The sequence below is a fragment of the Pinus tabuliformis genome, chromosome X (genome assembly GCF_031772625.1).
Source record: "Pinus tabuliformis cultivar Carrire ecotype Pingquan chromosome X, CPIR1, whole genome shotgun sequence".
Classification (NCBI taxonomy): Eukaryota; Viridiplantae; Streptophyta; class Pinopsida; order Pinales; family Pinaceae; genus Pinus; species Pinus tabuliformis.
In genome coordinates this window covers 926,109,668-926,132,444 of record NC_142308.1, presented here as the reverse complement: position 1 = coordinate 926,132,444, position 22,777 = coordinate 926,109,668, and the positions used below count along the sequence as shown (strand labels likewise).

General features: G+C 40.4%; 1 long non-coding RNA gene across 2 annotated transcripts in view; it reads left to right on the top strand.

Moving 5' to 3' along the window:
• Nucleotides 1-548: 548 nt before the first annotated feature.
• Nucleotides 549-22,777, top strand: part of LOC149142711 (uncharacterized) — a 53,009-nt gene continuing 30,780 nt past the window's right edge. Inside the window, exons 1-3 of one of the 2 annotated variants that reach the window (XR_016264736.1) lie at nucleotides 549-1,100; nucleotides 1,245-1,393; nucleotides 15,212-15,376. This is a non-coding gene — a long non-coding RNA (uncharacterized LOC149142711). Of the gene's footprint in view, nucleotides 1,101-1,244; nucleotides 1,394-15,211; nucleotides 15,377-22,777 lie in introns of those variants that run through there. The other variant, XR_016264735.1, reaches the window with a different exon arrangement.

Below are 22,777 nucleotides of genomic sequence, written 5' to 3'. Positions count from 1 at the left end.
TTTTTTTGATTCTAGAGTAAGACTTAGAACTACTTATCTTTGTGAACAAAAAGAAATATGTTAATGATCCAAAATTCAATAGCATTTGGAAGGGGTGGTTACTATGCCCTCACCTGGTTAAAAATTCTTCAAAAAATATTGTGTGAGTGTGTTTAAATTGTATATTTATGGAAGAAATGGATTCAACGCCCTCAACAATCTCTGGAGCATTATAACAAGAAGCTTAACAATTTCAACCTAAATTTCCAAATTTTTTTGCCGATTTTCTCAAAATCATGCCAAAATTTCTATTATTTTCACGGAAATTATAACATGTTTAAATTAAACAATAATAATTTATTTCAGATAACACTATTTTTTAATAATAATAATCCTGATATTATTTTCACATAACACTATTTTTTAAATAATAATAATCATGAACCAGCTCATATGTGTGAATGGATAAAGACCAACACTAACTACCCTCACCACCAATCCACAATTAAAATATGAAAACAAAAATCCCTCTAAAATGCCTATATGAATGCCACATCAAACACAGTCTCGTACGACGGATATAGACAAGTACAGTGTCTGGACTTCGACCTCATACAGTCTTTTTAGTATAGATTTTGGGAACCAGCCAATTAGGTATAAATCTACGACAGAGAATATGGACACATAGAACAGGATTTGCCTCTAGGGTCAATTTTGCGAAAGCAACAGCGTAATGGAATTTGGATGATGGTTGACCGGTTGATGATTCGTGATACACCAATCTTATTTTTTTTATCGCTGTAATTGCCATTCTAATTTTACGCCCAGATGCTAGAAATAAAATATGGGCATACGGGGTTTTAAGTGCCACGCTATAGTTGTATTTCTTATGCTTTCAATTTCAATTTGAGGGCGATTTACTAAAATCTGACAATGGAAAGCTGTTATTAGCGGAGTCCGCTAATTTCGAATGGAGGAGCGGGTTTGGAGATTGGGTGCTGATGAAGCTGCGGTATGTTTGAATAAATTCCAAAACTATTCATCTTTGTGGATTTCCTTGCATTGCAGGAACAGATAGAAATTGATGGATGATCTGCTACTGCTGCTGCAGTTTTAAAGTGGTAATTATTTGAATATTAAATGTTAATTTATCGATTCATTTAAATATGATTATTCACAGTTATTCCCTTTGCCCTGGATCTAAGTCAATAATTGCTGATGATGATATTTAATTAAATGTCTAGACTAATTATAATTATTTACAGAAGCCACAGGTACATATATGATAGTCCTGTCCCTTGAACTTGAAGAAGAAAATCATCGTCATGCCCAGTACCTCGTACAATTTGGACTAATGTGGCCGAGATTTGTGCTACTGAGTCACCAATAACCATTAGTAGGTGACAACAAACAGGTATGAATCCTTATAGCTGTTCATATAACTACTGTTTTTGAATAAATTATTAAACTTATGAGATGATTTTCACCTGTAACCCAGTCTAAGTAATCTTCATGGACAACTAGTAGGTTGAGAGTAGAGCTTGTCTGCTAGTTAAGAGAAAATGTTTTTTCCTCAAATCTTAAGGGAGCTATGAATTCCTCATTATCGCAGTAAACCCACTTGAACATGGGGACCGTCATTTTCGGTTAACGAACATGATCAGGTCTCTATGCCTGCTGGGATCTGAACCCAAGTCATTATCGTGCTGATGCCCTGTTTCAACCAATGTTATCAGAACCGACCCAGAACCGGTGGAACCAGCTGGTCCGGGGCCGTTTTTGGCCCAAAACTGGTCCGAACTGGAATAGACCGGTTTGGTATGGAACCAGCCGGTTTTGTAACTGAACCGGCTGGTTTAGTACTGAACCGACCTATTTCACCAAACCAGCTGGTTCGGACTGGTTACGTGTAGTTTGTATATATGCAGGCTAGGGTGAAAAAATTACCTTTTTTTTGATATTTTGATTTTTTTTCAGTTGGTTGGCCCACTTCTAATTCTCCCTTAAGCTAGTTTAATATTCAATTCTATGGCCCTCAGCCTAATAATCAAGTTTATGGCCCTAGTATTGCTATGCAATTCATGGTAATGTTAAATTCTTAAAGTAGAATGTCACTTTTACTTAAATTTTTAACATTACCATGAAATGACTCAAGATGTTTGAGAGTGGTTCCACCTCATTGGATTTCATATGAAGAAAGTAGAATTTTAGATTTCACGCAAAATCTGACCCAATAGACTTAACAGTTTTTCAGGGTTTCAGGATTGGAGAAATTGCAACATATCCATTGGATTTTGTCATGTATGAGGATGTGGAACTAGTATTTAATAAAGTGCACCAAGCCCTCTATGTACTTTGATGTTAGTGGCATTGGTTGTCAAACTCCTCTATCATGACTCTACAAAAAATGTACCCATCACTCAAACAAAATCTTGACATGACATGCTTTGTTTTTTCTATCTTATTTTAATGCCTAAATGGTTATATTGATAACAAAGGCCCCAATATAGGCAATGATTTTGATGATATGTAGGCATTTGTTGTAGCAGGATTTTTTTTGGATGCTAGAGGCCATCTAGAGCCTATTTGTTGATGTATTTTCAGTTTAGAGATGGATTGCACTCGATGTTATTTTGGTTATGTGCAGCCTTACATGCTATGCAAATGAGAACTTTTGCATATTTGTGTATAAATGTTTTGGATTCATATGGATGCACATGAATATATATGTTTTTCTTTAAAATATGAATATTTTATGTGTTTTTGGTCAATTTTTTTTTTTTTTGGTTCGGTTTTTTACCGGTTCCCGTTCCACAAGGTTTTTCGGTTCGATTATTGGTTCAGTTCTGAAAACATTGGTCTCAACCACTACCATATCGATAGACATTAAACTTGGGGAAGATTAAGGATTAAAATTTGCTCATTACATGCATTCATTCAAATCTGAAATAGAATCTTGACTATAACTCTCTTCCATGTTGTCATAACACCAACTAAGACTTTATTTTAAGCTTAAGTCCTAATTATGACCATTATATCTAACACTCTTCCATAATAAAAAATGCTTCTTCCAAAACAAAGACAAAATTGTACACAAATATGATGTTTGCAGCCCATTCCAAAATAAGGTATTCAATTAGCAATAGGAGGCACATTGTATTTGACAAGGTCGATGAAGTCATTTATCATACTTCTACCTAAGCATCATCATCAAGATGAGAGCCAACGTTTCCACTATTGACCTAGAACTTGTCTTGTTTAATGAAATCACCTCCTTATCTTGGCAGCTCAAACATATTCAAGTTTTTCTTTTGCTTCTCTAAGGAAGCACCTTCTTGTTCTATTGCTTTATATTCACCCTCCATGAAGGTCTTTCTTGTTGACTTTTATAGCTCGAATAGGTACTTCCACACAGGTCTACGTGTCAAGACATGTAGAAGTCATCCAAAGTCTTCACCTTAGTAATTCACTTTAATTAAAGGAATTATTAAAGTGAAATGCTTTTTATAAGAGTGAGTTTAATATTCTAAGGAAATGTAAAGTTTTTACATTAGTGAATTAGACAATTGAGATCATTGATTAGGACTTAATCTCAATTGTCAATCTCATTGAGAGATTAGGGTTATGGAGACTTAGTCATCAATGCCAAATGGCTAATTGATTCGGTCAATAACTCAAGATTATAAATGTAAGGCTAGGTGAAGGAGAAGGACACACAAGAACTCAGTGAGTGATTGAGGCACAAAGGACAGTGACTCAAGGTTAGAGAAGACAACTAGGGAGAAATTTACGACAAAGGATTCAACCACCTAGCAGGCCGTACATGGTGACAGAGTGCACACTGAGAGGGTAGCCATACAACATGGTTGTACAACATCGTACAACACAATTGTATGGCAATACATGGGCCACACAGGTCCATACAACAAGCCGAGGGGGTAATAGGTCCAGAGAGTTGATCATGGAAATTTTGGAGGGTTGTATAGGTCGTACAAGTGCTCATTAAATTTTGAAATGTTTGTTGTAGCTTGCATTTGTCTTTTGTTGGCCATTTTCTGAGTAAGGGAGCCCTTGTAAGTGTCAAATTTTTGGCTACCCAGAAGGTGCTATTAACCCAATTAATTATTTCCTATTACACAATAAATTAATTCTTTTGTTGGAAGTAATGAATAATAACATGAACAACACCATTCACAAAATAAAAATTATAGCGAAATATACGAGAAACCAATCACACAATTGACACAAGTATTTTTGGACAAATGTCCCTAGAAAAACCCCAATGTGGGGAAACCAGTTTTTAGATTTGAGGGTTTATATTATTATCTTGAGCAAAAACTACTATTGAGAAATTACAATTGCTTTCCTGACATGGCAAAGCTCCAGAAATATTTTATCTTCACTTCTGCTAATCAAATCAACTTGAAGAAACCCCACGACTTCCTCTTATGTAATTTACACTGCTTCCAACAACTCACACTAGTAGTTTGGCAACTTGCACTGGTCTTTCGATAATTCACACTCTCTCTTGGCAAACTCGCAAACTCAATCTGCCCTCCTGGCAATTTGCACCTCCTCTGGCAAACTTGCACTGGCCTTTGGAAGTCTCGCACCGCCTCTCGGAAATAATCTCGGCCTCTCCTCCCGTGAATTTACTGAGCAACTTGGTTCCTCTTGAAGATCATGGCCTCACTGGAAAAACTCCGTCTCCTGCAAAAAATAACTAATAACAAAAGCCTCTAGAAATTCTTCTCCCAATCATTGCTGCTGAAACCTTCTTGGTGTCTCACTAAAAATCACCCACTCGATGTGTCTCCAAATCCGCCCATCGATTCTTTATAATCTCTCATTCACAAATGAATGGCCACGACTAGAAGTTCACTTCATCCAATCGATGGCTAAGATCATCTTAGAAACTTTCCACAAGATTTTAGAAGTAAATTGATCTTATCCCAACTAATGTCAATTAATTATCCACTTTCCCTAAGTTTAGACTTCAGAAGTATTTGATGTTGATTTTTCCTTGGCACTTTAGAATCAGGGCTATGTCTAAAATACGATCACAAACACACTGAAATATCACAATTCCAAGCACTTTGCACAATAGAAATGTAACGACAGTGAACCAATAAAGTGCACAAGAATTTGCAGACCCAAAACTTGTTTATATTACAACTTTAATACAATAAACATAGCGCTCCCGTACCAGGGATCATGGCACTTACAATTAGCCATGATACTAGGAAAATTAAGGCTTGGGGTCCATTACGTTTGACTCTTAATCTGCCCAAGAACAAGAACAACCTTGACTTGCTGAAGAAGCGCTTGACCACAACCCTTTTAGTCCACTTGTCTTGAACACTGTTGATTTGGGGTAGCATCGGATGTGCTCTAGCCACAAAATTTGGTGGAGAGGTTGGGGCACATGAGATTTCCAATACCCAGAAATGGTTTGGGCAGATTCTAAACAAATTAGGAGATATTAAAATAATTAATATTTTTAATGGAGTCCCTGAGTCCCTAAGTCTAAACTTAGGGAAAATAAAATATTAATGTTCATTAATATGAATATGTATTAGAGTGGTCCAAAAGACATGGATCAAGCCAGATCTAATCTTAGCCGTTGATTAGGGACTTAATCTCGGCCGTTGAGATGTCAATAGGAAAAGTATAAGATGAGGCTTGAGGGTCACAGAATACACTAGAGTGATCAGTAATTCTATTCTCTAGAGCGAGGTTTGCTAAGAGAGATAGAATCAATGATTAGGGGAGCAACTGAGGAGCATTGAGTACAGAGAGACAGAGAGGCAGAGATAGTGTTGGGATAGCAGCAGAGCAGCCAGAGAGAGAGATGCAGGAGCAACCAGTGCTCACGCAGGGCCACGCAGAGGCAGCTAAGTGCTGCGCAGAGCACCAGAGGGGCCAGTGTAGCTGACGCAGGGCCAGTGCTGGGCTAGGAGAGGCTAATGCAGTGCAGATTGGGCAGACGCTGGGGTTTCTGGGGCAGATTGGTGCTGAGCAGCTGCCACAAGGATTATTAGGGGTTTCATCCAATAGATTTGTCAGAAACGGAGAGGTATTACTGCTAAGGAAATTCTCTGTTGGGTAGGCTAGTTTCGGCACCCAGATTGTACTCTGATATTGCTTAATAAGAAAACCCTCAAATAGCTGCACCAGTTTTCCCGCATTGGGTTTTTTCGGGGACATTAGTCCAAAAATAATGGTGTGTTTGTTAATGTTTCTTTTAGTTGCTGATCTGTAATATGTTGAGCATGCACTAGTGTTTATTTTTAGTATTTACATTGTAAATAACTTGTTAAGGAAAATAACAAGCAGGTAGGAATAAAACAGATAAAGTGCATGGAGGGTTTCTTGTTGAAATTTATAGCTCGAATAGGTACTTCCAGACAAGTCTACGTGTCAAGACATGTAGAAGTCATCCAAAGTCTTCACCTTAGTAATTCACTTTAATTAAAGGAATTATTAAAGTGAAATGCTTTTTATAAAAGTGAGTTTAATATCTAAGGAAATGTAAAGTTTTTACATTAGTGAATTAGATGATTTAGATCATTGATTGGGACTTAATCTTAATTGTCAATCTCATTGAGAGATTAGGGTTATGGAGACTTAGTCATCAATGCCGAATGGTTAATTGATTCGGTCAATAACTCAAGATTATAAATGTAAGGCTAGGTGAAGGAGAAGGACACACAAGAACTCAATGAGTGATTGAGGCACAAAGGACAATGACTCAAGGTTAGAGAAGACAACTAGGGAGAAATTTACGACAAAGGATTCAACCACCTAGCAGGCCGTACATGGTGACAGAGTGCATGCTGAGATGGTAGCCATACAACATGGTTGTACAACATCGTACAACGCAATTGTGTGGCAATACATGGGCCACACGGGTCCATACAACAAGCCGAGGGGGTAATAGGTCCAGAGAGTTGATCATGGAAATTTTGGAGGGTTGTACAGGTCGTACAAGTGCTCATTAAATTTTGAAATTTTTGTTGTAGCTTGCTTTGGTCTTTTGTTGGCCATTTTCTGAGTAAGGGAGCCCCTGTAAGTGTTAAATTTTTGGCTACCCAGAAGGTGCTATTAATCCAATTAATTATTTCCTATTACACGACAATATAATTCTTTTGTTGGAAGTAATGAATAATAACATGAACAACACCATTGACAAAATAAAAATTCTAGCGAAATATACAAGAAACCAATCACACAAATGACACAAGTATTTTTGGACAAACGTCCCTAGAAAAACCCCAATGTGGGGAAAACCAATTTTTAGATTTGAGGGTTTATATTATTATCTTTAGCAAAAACTGCTATTGAGAAATTACAATTGCTTGCCTGACACTGGCAAAGCTCCAGCAATATTTTATCTTCACTTCTGCTAATCAAATCAACTTGAAGAAACCCCATGACTTCCTCTTATATAATTCACACTGCCTCCAACAACTCACACTAGTAGTTTGGCAACTCCCACTGGTCTTTCGATAATTCACACTCTCTTGGCAAACTCGCAAACTCAGTTTGCCCTCCTGGCAATTTGCACCTCCTTTGGCAAACTTGCACTGGCCTTTGGAAGTCTTGCACCGCCTATCGGAAATAATCTTGGCCTCTCCTCCTGTGAATTTACTGAGCAACTTAGTTTCTTCTTGAAGATCATGGCCTCACTGGAAAAACTCCGTCTCTTGCAAAAAATAACTAATAACAAAAACCTCTAGAAATTCTTCTCCCAATCATCGCTGCTGAAACCTTCTTGGTGTCTCACTAAAAATCACCCACTCGATGTGTCTCCAAATTCGCCCATCGATTCTTTATAATCTCTCATTCACAAATGAATGGCCACGATTAGAAGTTCACTTGATCCAATCGATGGCTAAGATCATCTTAGAAACTTTCCACAAGCTTCTAGAGGTAAATTGATCTTATCCCAACTAATGTCAATTAATTATCCACTTTCCCTAAGTTTAGACTTTAGAAGTATTTAATGTTGATTTTTCCTTGGCACTTTAGAATTAGGGCTATGTCTAAAATATGATCACAAACACATTGAAATACCACAATTCCAAGCACTTTGGACAACAAAAATGTAACGACAGTGAACCAATAAATTGCACAAGAATTTGCAGACCCAAAACTTGTTTATATTACAACTTTAATACAATAAACATAGGGCTCTTGTACCAGGGATCATGGCACTTACAATTAGCCCTGATGCTAGGAAAATTAAGGCTTGGGGTCAGTGACGTTTGACTCCCAATCTGCCCAAGAATAAGAACAACCTTGACTTGCTGAAGAAGTGCTTGACCACAACCCTTTTAGTCCACTTGTCTTGAATACCTGGCAGGTCCTTTGCCACCTATACTCACAGAGAATACTGCTGCTCCAATACCCGTGTCTTCAACTGTTCACAAGGGTTCTGCTACTCCAAAACACTTGTACAACCAACTCAACAAGTCTGGCTTCTCACTGTGAAGTGGCCTCTTCCAAATATTGTACAATCAGCCGAATAATTTGCCTTCACATAGTGATCTTGCTGCTCCAAAAGTCATTGTATACAAGGCTTCAAATAGTTTGCCTTCTCACAGTGATTTTCCTCATCAAACTCACTGAACATAGGCCCAAACTCAACAATTCACAGTGATTTTCCCTCCCAGAAATCATTGTATGACAACTTTAATAGTCAGCTCTCTCATAGTGACTATGCTGCTCCAAAGTCACTTAACATAGGATCTGTTGTCGCACAAAGTGTCTAGGCACCGCGACAACACTCAGAGTAAGGGTTGTCACCCTAATCCTTATTCACTCCATTTAGACTCTCTCCTAGACAAGTCAAGGGGGGTAGTCCCTAGGGGTAAATGAATGAGGATAGGCTGTGGAACACAGGCTCTAGGAGACTTAAGGTTGAACAACTTGATGGATGTAGAACAAGTCCTGGTTAACTGAGATGGATAGATCAAAACAATTAATACAAATAAGACACAACCACAAGATAAAAATGATTTTAGACCAGTGCCTTATATTCAATTAACCATAGACTAAATAAAAACAAGTTACCCAAAACAATTTATAAATGTGGCGAAAGTGATGATCATGAACGATTAAATGTAAAAACCCAAGCCTTCTACGAGTTGAGGAGCTCTGCAGATGCTGAAGAAGGCATCCATGGAGGCCCTCGGGGCCAAAAAACTTGGTTTTGATGGCCATGGCTCTAATGCCTGGCTTGCTTGACCTCTACCTTCACCCCCTATCTCCCTGCGGCGTACATCCCTCTAGCTTGCGGTTACCTAGCTTATAGTGGCCTCACCGGGCGGTTTACCTGGTTTAACCTCCGTCCCGTTTACTCTCCCTGACAACTGTAGCTGCTCCAACCGTTTACTGTTGGTCCTATGGAGCTAGACGATGTTGACTATGAGGCGGACCCTCATCCCCAACAGGTTATCTGGTTGCACCATCGAGCCATGTCGGGCTCTGGCCCTTTTGCTACCACCCTGCGCCCGCTGTTAGCTGCTCTGTCCGTTCAGGCTCGTCCGGGTCCTTCTGTAAACCATCCTTCGCCCTCAGTTCATATTGACGATGCTCCTGGTTTGGACTGCCCCCCGTTATCTCTGGCTACCCTAAACCTGCTGGGAACCTGCCTACAGCCCTCGCCCACCTTTGACGCCCCCTTACCACACCTCCCCCATATCTCTGCGCCCCATTGTACACCCTCCACCTCCCGCATCCCTTCATCCGGGCCTCCTCCCCTCATTAATCCTACCCTCTCAAGTGCAACCCTAAACCCTGGAGGCTCAAACCCTAATACCCCCATTCGCTCCGGCTGCTTCAGCTCCCCGATCCCTAACCCTAAATCTACCCCGTCCACCCCCCAAACAGTTAATCAGGGCTGTCGTGGTCTTCTCAAGGATTACCCGACTGCTCGCCGCTCAGACAAACCCAAGAAAGGTAGGTGCCTTAAAACAGTGGACAAGGACATCAACCTAACTCTCGGCGAGGACATTCCGATGGGCGAAGTTGCAGAGACTGCAAAGAAGGTTCTGGTGGGTCGAGTGCGGGGCAGGAACTACTCAGTAGATCGTCTTCGACTCTGGACCTCGGAGATTTGGGGCTCCCTGCTCAAAGAATTGCCCATCATCAGGGTACTGGCTCGTGGGTGGTTTGCCTTGCGTTTCCATAGGGAAGAATACACTGACTGGATATTATCCCGATTCTAGCACATCGAGCTTGCTCCGGTACTGTTAAAAAGATGGGATCCTTTATTTGATCCAGAGAGGGAACAAATGGGTGTTGGGCTGATCTGGGTTCGTTTGCTAGGCCTTTCGATGCAGTTCTGGACCCCTGTAGTCTTCAAGCGCATTGGAGATGCTCTGGGCACCTACTTAGAACACGATCAATCGTTCGAAAAGATAGGAATCATGACAATGGTGCATATCCTGGTACATCTGGATACCAGGGAGGGGCTGGAGGAAAAGATAACCCTCCATTGGAGACATTTCTCGCATCGTCAAAATTTGGACTATGAAGGTGTGCCTTTTCGGTGCAGAAGATGCCACAAGGTCGGCCATCTATACAAGGACTGTCCGCTGCTCACTCCTACTTCACAGGCGGCCGCAAGGGGAACGAAGCACCGCCAGCCGGAAGACCCGATTGTGGATGAGCAGCCCTCAGGTCAGGATCACTCAAAGGATGCGGATGGAGTCACTGCCCAGCCAACCAGTGCTCCACTGATACCACCTATATCCCCTCCACTGACTCGATCCTGGTCTGCTGTGGAGGCTGCTCCTACAACGGGTAATGCTCCTCTTTCCTTTCCCTCTGCTCTGCTTTTTAATCAAATAAATGCATCTTTATTTCAATCTGCATCCCTCTTGTGCATGAATTCCACCATTAACTGTGAGCTCGAGCCCCCCTCCCCCATTTTCTCTACCACCCCGCCAACAATACAAGATCTGAGCCCTCTCCTTCACCCCTCCCACTCCCCCTCTGCCTCGGGCTCGCACTCCTACAATCTCCGATCCTGACAATTGATCAACCCCAACCAGCTAGGTCTCGGCATCCCCCCCTTCCCTCCGAGCTTAAACCCTCCAGAGGCAGGGCTTCAAAGATCTCCAAAGCCATCAAATCTGCGGGGGCAGATGTGGCACAGGGACGCCAGAACACCATTGAAAGGGCACTTAGAGCATCTGAAACCCTTGACACCGTTCCTTGATGATTTGGCTCTCTTTCAATTGTAGGGGCTTGGCCAGCCCCCAAAAAAAATTGGCCCTCAAGCGACTCTTGCATTGTACTCCCTGCGACATGATTCTTCTTCAGGAAACCCTTGGGCCATCTGAACAGATTATTAAGATCCTGCAAGCCATCTTACCCGGCTGGCACTTCCAAGCCCTGGATGCAGTAGGCAGATCTGGGGGTTTAGCCATTGGGATAAATCCTCAAACAATAAGGATGATATCTTCTTGGGGAGGCCAGGGCTTCCTGGGCATGGACATTTTCTTAGTTGAATTAGGCAAACAGCTTCGCATCATTAATATCTATGCCCCAAACCAAAACAGACTTGCTTTTTGGCAATCCTTTCTGGAAAATCCCTTGATCAACAATGCCACAATTCTAGGGGGAGACCTGAATTTCTCCATTGGACATGAGGAATCTTGGGGGCATCACTCGCAGCTAGACCCACTCTCTGATCAGCTGAGCTCCCTCCTGGAACAATATGGGCTCATAGATGTGCCCATGAATAAGAAGATGCCAACATGGCATAATAGACGTACTGGCGAAGCTGCCCTTGGTAGAAGGCTGGACAGATATCTCATTCAAGAAGACCTACTCCATACCCTCGCCATCTACAGGCAATGGGTTGGCTCGGGGGGTATTTCGGATCACTCTCCCATCTTCTTGGAAGTGGCTGGCTCTTCCAGAAAACCCAGGGCACCTTTCAAATTTAACTCTACTTGGTTAAAGGACCCTGATTATATTAAGCTGGTTACGGATTTCTGGCAAGCCCAGCCACCTTTCAGGGATCAGAGGAAGGCTGCAGATTTTTGTAGCAACCTGAAACAGCTCAAGAGATTAACTATTGAATGGACAAAAAGGAAAAAAGCTAGGGATGACCAATCCCTTGTGGACATCGAAGCACAGCTGGCCTCCTTAACGGATGATAGTGGGCTTGGCTACTTATCCACCGAAGCAAAGCTACATCTTGTTGATTTGGAGACTCAGAGATCCAAGATCCTCCTTAACCGGGAAGAATTGTGGAGACTCAGAAGCAGAGCAATCTGGCTCCAAGCGGGGGATGGTAACACAAAATTCTTCCATAAATTTGCCAATGGAAGAAAAGCCAGCAATACTATCTGGCAGATGCCCTCGGATTAGGACCAGATAGCCAACACTCACTCTCAGCTCGCCCTTCTTGGTATCTCTCACTTCAAGCAACTCTTCAAAGTCCCCCTTGCCACTTCTATTGCTGAAATCATTAACATTGCTGGCCATTTCCCTGGGTTTGTGGAATTGGATGGGATGGAGGATCTTATAAAACTGGTATCCATGGGGGAATTAGAAAGCACTCTCAAGTGGTTCAAGAAGGACAAAAGTCCGGGGCCGGATGGTTGGCCTGTGGAATTCTTTATTGCTTTCTTTGATATCATTGGACTAGACTTGCTTGGAGTGGTGGAAGAGAGTCGGAATCTAGGTCGCATATATGCCCCCATAAATTCCACGTTTATTGCGCTCATACCAAAGACTGACTCCCCTAGCTCCTTCAATGACTTTCACCCTATATCCCTCTGCAACTGTCTCTACAAAATTATTGCCAAGATTATAGCAAATCGCATCAAGCCGATCCTTTCTGAACACATTACTCAGGAACAATTCGCCTTTCTCCAAAATAGACATATTCATGAAGCCATAGGTTCTGCCCAAGAGGCCCTTCACTCCATAAAACTGAAAAATCTAAAAGGGGTGGTGCTCAAAATCGACCTCTCAAAGGCCTTTGACAATGTGAGCTAGTTATATCTAAGGATGATACTCATTCACCTGGGCTTCCCTTCGGAGTTCATCAGATGGATTATGGGATGTATAACATCAGTTTCTTTCGCAATTCTTATAAATGGGTCATATTCCCATTCCTTTCAAGCAGAGAGGATATCAGGCAGTGATGCCCCCTATCCCCCCTACTATTCCTTCTGGTTATGGAAGGCCTGAGCAGACTGATTGCAACTAAGAAGCGAGTTGGGAGACTCCGAGGCCTCAAGATTACTGACCAATGCCTTTTAACTCATCTACTTTTTGTTGATGATATACTCATTTTCCTTAATGGGGGTATTCAGGACATCATCACTCTCACAGAGATATTAAAACTTTTCAGTGTTGCTACAGGAATGGAAATAAATAGGGCAAAATCCACTATATCCTTCTCTGATTGTACTCAACAAGAAACTCAACTAGCCCTTCAAAATTTCCCCTACCAAATTTTGGCTCTACAGGATGGTCTGAAGTATTTGGGATTCAGGATTAAAGCAGATAGCTACAAGATAGCAGATTGGACCTGGTTGATCTCAAAGGTGGAAAAAAGATTAAATATCTGGAGTCATCGCCTACTATCCAGAGCTGGAAGACTGGTACTCATAAAAGCAGTACTAGAAGCAACCCCAGTCTTTTGGATGTCCTTGGCCTGGATCCCCTTGGGGATTCTGCATAGGATCCAACGAGTCTGCAGCCATTTCCTATGGAAGGGACAGAAAGAAGGAAAGCCTTTTGCATGGGTCAAATGGAGCTGGATTACGATCCCCAAAAAATGGGGCGGTTGGGGTCTAAAGCACCTCCCGACTTTCGCACATGCTCTGGCTGCTAAACTAGGCTGGCTCCTCCTGAAGCACAAGAGTCTTTGGTCGGAGGTGGTCATCCACAAATACATTTGGCCTAGTACTGTACTAGACTGGTTAAGGTGACCTACATGGAACAGGAAAGGTATTTCAGTTATCTAGAGGGCAGTAACCAACACCCTTCCCATCATTAAAAGGGGCCTTATCTGGAGGATTGGGAATGGGGAGTCAGTCCGAATCAGGATTGACCCCTGGATTGGTAGTGGGAATGCCTACCAACTCCCACAGGAACAAATCACACTTCTAAACCACATTGGTGTCCTGTTCATATCACATCTCGGAGACCCTCGCAATTCTACCATCTTCCAGCAAACATGGCACACAGGAGAGGCATGGAATATCCTGGATCAATGGAAAAGACAGTGGAGATTTTTTCTACAGACTTTATTAGAATCCCATGTGCGCCTAAAAGAAGAGGAGGATGAATTGATCTGGGGATATACTAAGAATGGGCACTACTCCTCCAAGCAAGGGTATGATATCATACATGCTGAGCACAAGCCGAACAGACTGATGAGCTGGTGGAGCCATCTTTGGAAGTTAAAAGCCCCTCCACGCACAAAATTACTGATGTGGAACATCATAATGGATAAAACACCTACAGGAGCAAACCTCAGAAAACGGGCTTTCCCAGGTCCGACTTGGTGTGTTTTATGCCATGCCGAGGAGGAATCAAATCATCATTTATTCCTCACTTGCCCCACCTCCCAACTACTCTGGTCTCAAGTCCTGCACACACTAAATATCAAGCATTCTTGGAGTGGGGTCGATATCCCAAATGCCTGGGATAGATGGTGGGAAGCTGCAACTGAGCCGAGATCTAGGAATCTGCCGCTTCTGGTCAATTGGCACATATGGATGTGCCGCAATAACATCATTTTTAGGGGCCGGAATATAATCTGGTCCCTGATTCCTCCAAAAATCTGTTCGAGCTATGGGGATCTCCCGGCAGAGGAACAAGTCTTTAGAACTCGGAACATCACACAGGAATAGATTGACAAAGCCCACCCCTGGGCATACTTTGATGGGGCTGCACAAGTACAGGGATGTGGAGGAGGCATTATACTTCATCTATCAGACACTCATTACTTTCACATTTGCATGGGGTTGGGAGAGGGTACAAATAATTATGCAGAGCTGATTACTCTTCGACATCTTTTACATTTTACCATCCTCAAACAGTGCAGACACATACAAATTTTTGGAGATTCCAAAATAGTCATAAACTGGTTCAACAACACAACAACTTGCCATGCATATACTCTCAGAACTATTTTGGATGATATTGTTTTACTCAAAACACATTTTGATCACATTTCATGCACTCATATTTACAGGGAGCGTAATGAAGGTGTGGACAAGCTATCGAAAGAGGCAATGCATCGTCCTCGAGGAGAATGGATGATCACAGAGTACACACCTGAGCGGACCTACCAGTTCTTCCACAGACCATATATGGATCAGGAACTTCGGAGGGCAGACAGGCCCTAATATCAACAGTCTTTATTTGTCTTTTTTCACAGTTTTTCTATTATGTAATTATCATATTTTGGCAACAGAACAACGATCACCAATGGTGAATTTTTGAATATGTAATTATTTATATATGTACAGCAAACACTAGCACACCCAACAGGGTCTTTTTTTGTAGAACTTACAGTTCATAACTTCAAACAACTGACTACGGTCACAGTATTTGCATATGCCTATGGCATTTACAACATGTAATTTTCAACAAATTAATGGAAATTACGATATTTTCTCCCCGGGAAAAAAAAATGTAAACTACCAAGACTTTAACATGCAATATATTCTAGCAATTAAATCCCATGAATAATTATGAAACTTAAGTACTAAGCAGTGATTCTAGATTCAAAATAATTTTCTTCATTAACCCCAGATCTAGAAAAAAATATCTTTCTCCTATAGTCAATGATTTAAAACATTAATCATACTTGACAATAGAGAAATCACTACCACAAAATTTAAAATTTTACATTTAACACAAATAGGACACCAAGGAACTTTAGATTTAAAATTTAATTATCCCTTAGGTAAGTTTAATGTGCTAAGCTTATGAAGCAAATTTAATGTGGCAATACCTTTTTTTTAATGTGACAAAAAATAAAAATCGAAAGTAAAATTTTTTTTTTTTAAATGCGAAAGCTTAAGTTCTGCTTTTGATTTATTTCATTAGCAATTCTAAAGTCACCAAACAATTTTTAAATTTTTTAGATTTTTAATGTTTTTTGAATGTTTAGAGCAAAATCAAAATAAAAAAATAAAAGGAAATAAAAAATCATAAGTTAAAATAAAAAATGTAAAAAAAAAAAAAAAAAATCAAATCAAAATAACAACTAAAACAAAAATTCAAACTTTAAGTGAATCTAACCAAAAAAAATGAAATCGGATTTTTTGAATCTAACCCTAATGCATACTCAAACAACAAAACAAAATTGAAAAAAAGGAAAAGTCCTCTGTTACACGGGAACCACTCCCAAGAGTTGGGAAACCAGTTCCAATGGTTCCCATGCTCTTGGGAGCTTTGGAACTGTATGGGAACGTTCCCTTTTTAGCGGGAGCTACAATGGGAGCTTGGGAAAGTTCCGGGAGCTTTGAAGATTGTTTTTTTTGGAGTTCCGGTGTTCCTTGGGGTTGGGGAATACAAAGCTTGTAGAGAAATATGCTGAACTGCCCACAAAACATGAGCCTAAGTTGAAACCTTCGCAGGAAGAAAGGCCAAAGACATCCTTAACACTGATATCCTTAATTGAGAAACTGGAGCAATCTCTTGATGGGTTAAGGAAGTGTGTGGCACCTCGATGTAAGGGCGATATCTGGGATGTCATGCTGATGAGTATTTCTTTTGTTGTTTATGTATATATATTGCAGAAGATTGTGTGTGCATATTGTATGTGGCAGTCAATGCTTAAACATTAGAGTTTCTTTACTTTTTCTCTTAAGAATAACTAGAAAAACATATGTAAAACTGTTCCTTTGTATTTTTAAGCCAGATTGTTTCAAAGACTCGTCATGTGTCATAATGAACTTGACATTTTAATATTTTATATATATAAAAGGGAGAGACACCCAAAGAATATATTTATATATAAGAAAGATTATATATTTATTGTTTATATATTTAAATTGATTTTAATATTTGAATATTTTGATTCAATATAAATTTTGATTATTATATAAATTATCTAATTAATTTTTTTTATATTTTTAATTTTTTATTATCATATAATATTACCGCTACTGATTAGTCGTTTCTTGTAAATTTTAGGGAAACCTCTAGCCGTTCTCGACACCTGTACCCAAGTTACCAACGTTCCCACGTTCCAGAAACTCATGCAACATAGGAAAAGTCAAATGTTTGATTTGTGTGTGCAGTGCAGGCTTGGACGGCGGCAGAAGGGAGCAGCTCGACGAAGGAGGCAGTGAGCAGCTCGATGGAAGTGCTGTAGGTAGGAAGACAGGACTACGAAGAGGGATGAATGGAAATGGAGTGAAATGGGAGGTCGCGGGTTAGGAAAGGAGGAACGCGTAGGGAGATGTAGGCTTTGACGTGTGAGGGAGGAAAGAGCCACGGGTAGCAGGAGGGACGCAGGGATGGCTGCGAACGAAAGCAAAGGGAATGGAATGTGGAGCAGCAAAGAAGGGGTGCGTTTGCAGGTCGAGGGAAATGCGCGGATCTGCAGGTCGCCAAGAGGATAGACCTACAATATTGAGGAGAAATGCGAGCAAAAGGATGGAGCCTTGAATTTTGCATAGGATGAAGGCAGTGAGGGTTAGAAAAGGGAAAAAAACGCAGGCAACAAAGAGGAGGGTTTTAAAAAAAATTCGAATTTTTTCGGAGAGAGAAAAAAAACTCAGCAGAAAATGGTAGCCAGAAAACCCTTTAATACATTTCTAGAAATTCTTTGATTAAAGATTGTGTATCCTTTTGCTTTAGATTTATCCCTGAAACCCTTATAAGAACTTTCAGATTTAAGAATTGTAAAACCCTTAGGCTGCAAAAATTTGAATAATATCCTTGCAAGATGATATTGAGGCCAGATCTTACGCTCCAGGGCCTAGATCTGGCTTCAAACGAGAGTTCTCCTTCAGATTTGTATCTGTAATGACAAAATGAAACACCTAGAAACAATATATACAATGATGAATTAAAAAAAAGACAAAAAAAACCAGTGAAATTACAATAATTACAAGCTGAAGGCTCTAAGTAGCCAGATCTATCATTATGTTGCATAGAAATTAAAATATTTTTTAAATTTTAAAGGAGGTGCTAACTCGAAACCCTTTGTGCATCACCAACAAAAAAAAAATCTTATGATAAGCCTGGAGCTAATTTAGCTAGGCTCTTCAGGAAACACAGATCAGGAGTTGGCTGGTCCAACTGAAAACTTCCCCTAACGCCTGAGGATCTAAAATCAAGATTTCCTTGTAAAACTCGATCCAACCATTAAAAATAGAGCGAGAAAATAATAATAAAACTTAGAAAAATAGAGATACTTGCTATTACGTTCAAAATTTAGATTATTATTCAAACCCTAGCGACTGAGCAAGATACCTGTACTCAAATCACTCTTCAGAAGCTATCATCAATGGCTTTAGAAAAAATTATGCATGAAAATAAAACATCTTACAATATTCCCATGAAGAGTAACACTAGCAGAATTTAACCCCAAAGTCTTTCTTTATTATCCAGAAAAAAGATTACACCAGAGCTTCTTGTTAAGCACACGACTCAAAGATCGGATAGATCGATTGACAAATGACTTCCTATTTAAAAATAAATCCTCCAACGGCGAGTTTGAGTGATCCTCGTCAAAGCAATCTCGACCGTTGATGAAGATTAAATTTTCTTTTAATCTCATTCATCGAAATATTTTTTTTTGAGGAAATTTGAATTTTTCATTTAAATGCATTTTAATTAACTCAAATTTTTTTTGAGTTAATTTCCCAAAAAATTTGACTTTGACTTAACCCCAGGGATCAAAGGTTTAAAGTTTATCAAAATAATTAATTTACCTTAGTCCCTGGACCTCTTTAATTTTTTAGGACCGACGAATTTTGCCTTTGGAGAATTTAAATTTACCTAGGACCTATAATTAATTAAATTTTTGGCTTAGGATTTTAATTAATTTTTGGCTAAAAAATTTATTTAGTTAACCTATGAGGGGATAAATTATTTTTCCAACCCTCAAGACACTTTACATCATGATTTTCATATTTTTACATCATCAGGGGGAAAACCCATTTGTAATAGCTCCTCACAGACTACCCACTTCTGTGACACAAATATAATCCAATAGACCAAGTAATCTGTAATAAAATAATCCAACCAAATAGTTAGGATTATTCCCAAATTACTTTTACATAGACTCGATCTAGAACACTAGGACTCGCCTAAGATCCTAGCGACAAAATCCATTCCAGCTTTGGGGTAAGATTGCAGAGAAAAACTCTGCCGACCATCTGAAAATGAATCAGTGAGACGAAAAACCTCCTAGAATGGAGATCGTCACTAGAAAGGTAGGTTTACCTAGGTCGTTACATACATGACACGGTTCTGCTGACATTATTTACATCATGTACGTGCAGAATAGGTTTCCATTATAACATGATGATCAAGCTGATGATGATAACTGGACGACACAAACACATCGATCATGCGCTATCCCTTTTGCGAAAAAAGGGGGGTACTGCTATGGGTCGTTGACATGTAGTGGTCAACATGATCAAATACCAACTCTCTCATAGTGGGTTTGCCTCAAAACAAACACTGCACAATAAGCTCCAAATCTGCCAACAACTCACAGTGCTTTAGTCCATTGAGGTGACTGCATAATAGGTTTCACAACCAGCTGTCAAACCCTTCTTGGTTGGACAAACCTCCATGCATACACCCCAACAATCATTCTACATTTATATATCAGCCTACAAGACAACGTTCAACCCTCTCTCTCCACTCAAGACACACACTGCACTTGTTCATAGTCTAAGGCAAATTTCAGCCTCCTTTAGGGCTCGAACTAGGCCCAAAATTCCAATGTACCATCATAGGGCCTGCGGCCCACCTTGGCAGCCTAGACTAAGGCTAAACAAGCCTCATTTTAGGGCTCAACTCCCTCCTTTATCCATAGAATAGATCATAACCTTAACACAGAGATTTTCAGCCTCTTTTAGCTTGGACAACCTCTTTCTAGGGCAAATTCAACACACAAGAACTCAGTCTCCCTTTCTGAGCAAGCTCGGCCTCCTTCCTAGGTAAACTTGTCCTTCTTCCCTACACAAAACAAACCATATACTTCTCTTTCCCTTGCTGCGGCTTCCCTGAGGTATTCGTCTCCTTCTAGGGTGGATATTAGCATAAGAATGAATGCTCTTGTATGTGCTTAGACCTCTCCTAGGTCACTTATATTTATAGCCTCTCTAATCATTAACTTAGGGGATCTTACTTCACATCATTAAGATATTTCCACATCAATAATTACAATAAATTATTATTTCTTTTGGGTCTTTATGCCACCAACATGTGTCCAAAACCCACCACTCGGGTACATTGCTCACGCAACATCTTTTTCGTGGGTCAACTCCAACAAACCCAGTAACCCAAGGGTTGTGGGAGTACCTCCCAAGCTACACTTCTCAACATTTAAAAAATCACTAATTGACATAATTAAGATATTTTTCCTAGGTGAAACTTAGGAAAAATTACATGGGTTTAAAGATAATTAAATCCTTTATGTTCCTAGCCTCAATGACACTTCTCAAGACTAGAACACTTGCCCGCGCTACAATATTTAACACTCCCTCTTATCGAGGAAGGTGTTCTCCACAACACCCAACTTATCCCTGAAGAAAACAAACTTTCCTTTATTCTAGGCCTTTGTCAGAATGCCTGCCCCCTGTTAATTTATAGGCACATATTGTAGTCGAATTGATCTTTCTATGCTGCCATCTGTAATGTGCTTGATCATATAGATCCAACGGGAACCAACCACTGCCCTATCCAATGGTCTAGGAATCACCTCCCAAACATCATTCAACATGATGGAGTTGTACTCCACCATTGTATCCTGCCATACCTGATGTTGTGTAACAATCACATCTTGCCATACCTGATGTTGTGTAGCCTCTTCCTAGCTGGGAGGCTCATTGTCAATAAGCTCGCTCATTAATGCCTTGTACCCGCAATATCTCTCTGGTGGTCTCCTATCCTTGATGCTCGATATAGGAGCTTCCGCAAACTCTTGTGCTTCTCTCAACATCTGAAACACCTCACCATTCCTTCTCCCACTAGTAGTGGGTGGAACTTCAAGCTCCTCATCCTACTGCTGCTCCACATGCCGTGAACTCTCCTCAACACATGTACTTCTACCTGTACTAGTCACTGTACTGGTACTTGTGCCCTGAGCCTGAGATTCCTGTTCAACCCTTGGAGGTTTTACTTGCTGACTTTGATCAAATTCTCGTAACTCGTGAGATTTCCTAAAGGCTTTCTCGTCCTGGAAATTTACATCTCGTCTCACGATGATCTTCTTCCTTGAAATATAAATCATGTATGCTTTGGATGTTTCGTTGTAACCAACAAAATACCCCTTCTTTGCAGTTGAATCTAGCTTGGTGCGCTTCTCATCTGGAATGTGACAATATGTGATACTGCCAAAAATCTTGAAATGATCGACTTTTGGCTTCTTCCCTGTAAATGCCTCCTCGGGTGTCATCTTTCCCAACACCTTATGTGGGACCCTATTCTGAATGTAAATTGTTGTGCTACATGCTTCTGCCCAAAGATATCTAGGCATGTCCTGATCATATAGCACGACTCTCACTGCTCCAACTATTGTCCCGTTCTTTCTTTCTGCAACCCCATCTTGTTGTGGGTTGTATGTACCTGTCCATTCTCTTTTGATTCCCTCCTTAGCGTAGAAATCATTGAAGGATTTCTTGATGTACTTGCACGCATTATCTGTGCGAAGAACTTTTATCTTCTTTCCTATCGAGTTTTCCACAAGAGCCTTAAACTCTTGGAAGTGACTAAAGACTTCATCCCTTGTCTTCAAAAAGTAAATCCAGGTCTTCCTGGAGAAGTCATCAATAAAGGTCACGAAGTACTCATAACCCTTGAGAGACTTAATGGACAATGGATCACAAATATTAGAATGTATCAAATCTAGTACACCCTTGGTTCTACTGTCACTCTTTGGAAATGCTTCCTTTGCGAACTTCCCAAGTACACACACGTCATCATATTTTGTACTCACTTCTGGAATACTTGTCACATTCTCTCTGAGAAACTTAAGTGCTTCATGATGGATGACCCATTCTCCTATGTCGTAGCTCTCCCATATCTCTGCTACTACTGCTGCTACCTAGTGCCTTTGGAGCGTCCAACTGCATCTTGTACAACTTGTTGCTTCTCACCCCAATCCCTTTACTGACTTCCAATCCTTGTGCTTCAAATACACCTTCTATACTCCAATGTATATGTCATACCCCTTATCCTGAAGAGCAGAAACTGAAATCAGGTTCATTTCCAAACCTGGCTCGTGCAACACATCTGTAACATGGATATTTTTGCTTGACCCCTCTGAAATGTGATTGTTCCTCTCCCAACTGGAGTACACTTGGACTTGTTTCCCATTTGAATACGGAAACCTATCTCCTTGCTTTGTAGATGGAAAAATACTCTCTAACCCCTCTCATGTGACATGACGCCCCACTGTCAGTTTACCAGACTCCCATAGTGGTTGAGCTAGATAGGCAAGCTAAAAGAGCGAACTCGTCTTCTAGTCTTGAAGACAACTCATAAATATCTATTGAAGTTGTTGTTTGCTTCTTCTTCTTCTTATCACCTTTCATTCTATTCAGATATTGACTGACATAGTGTC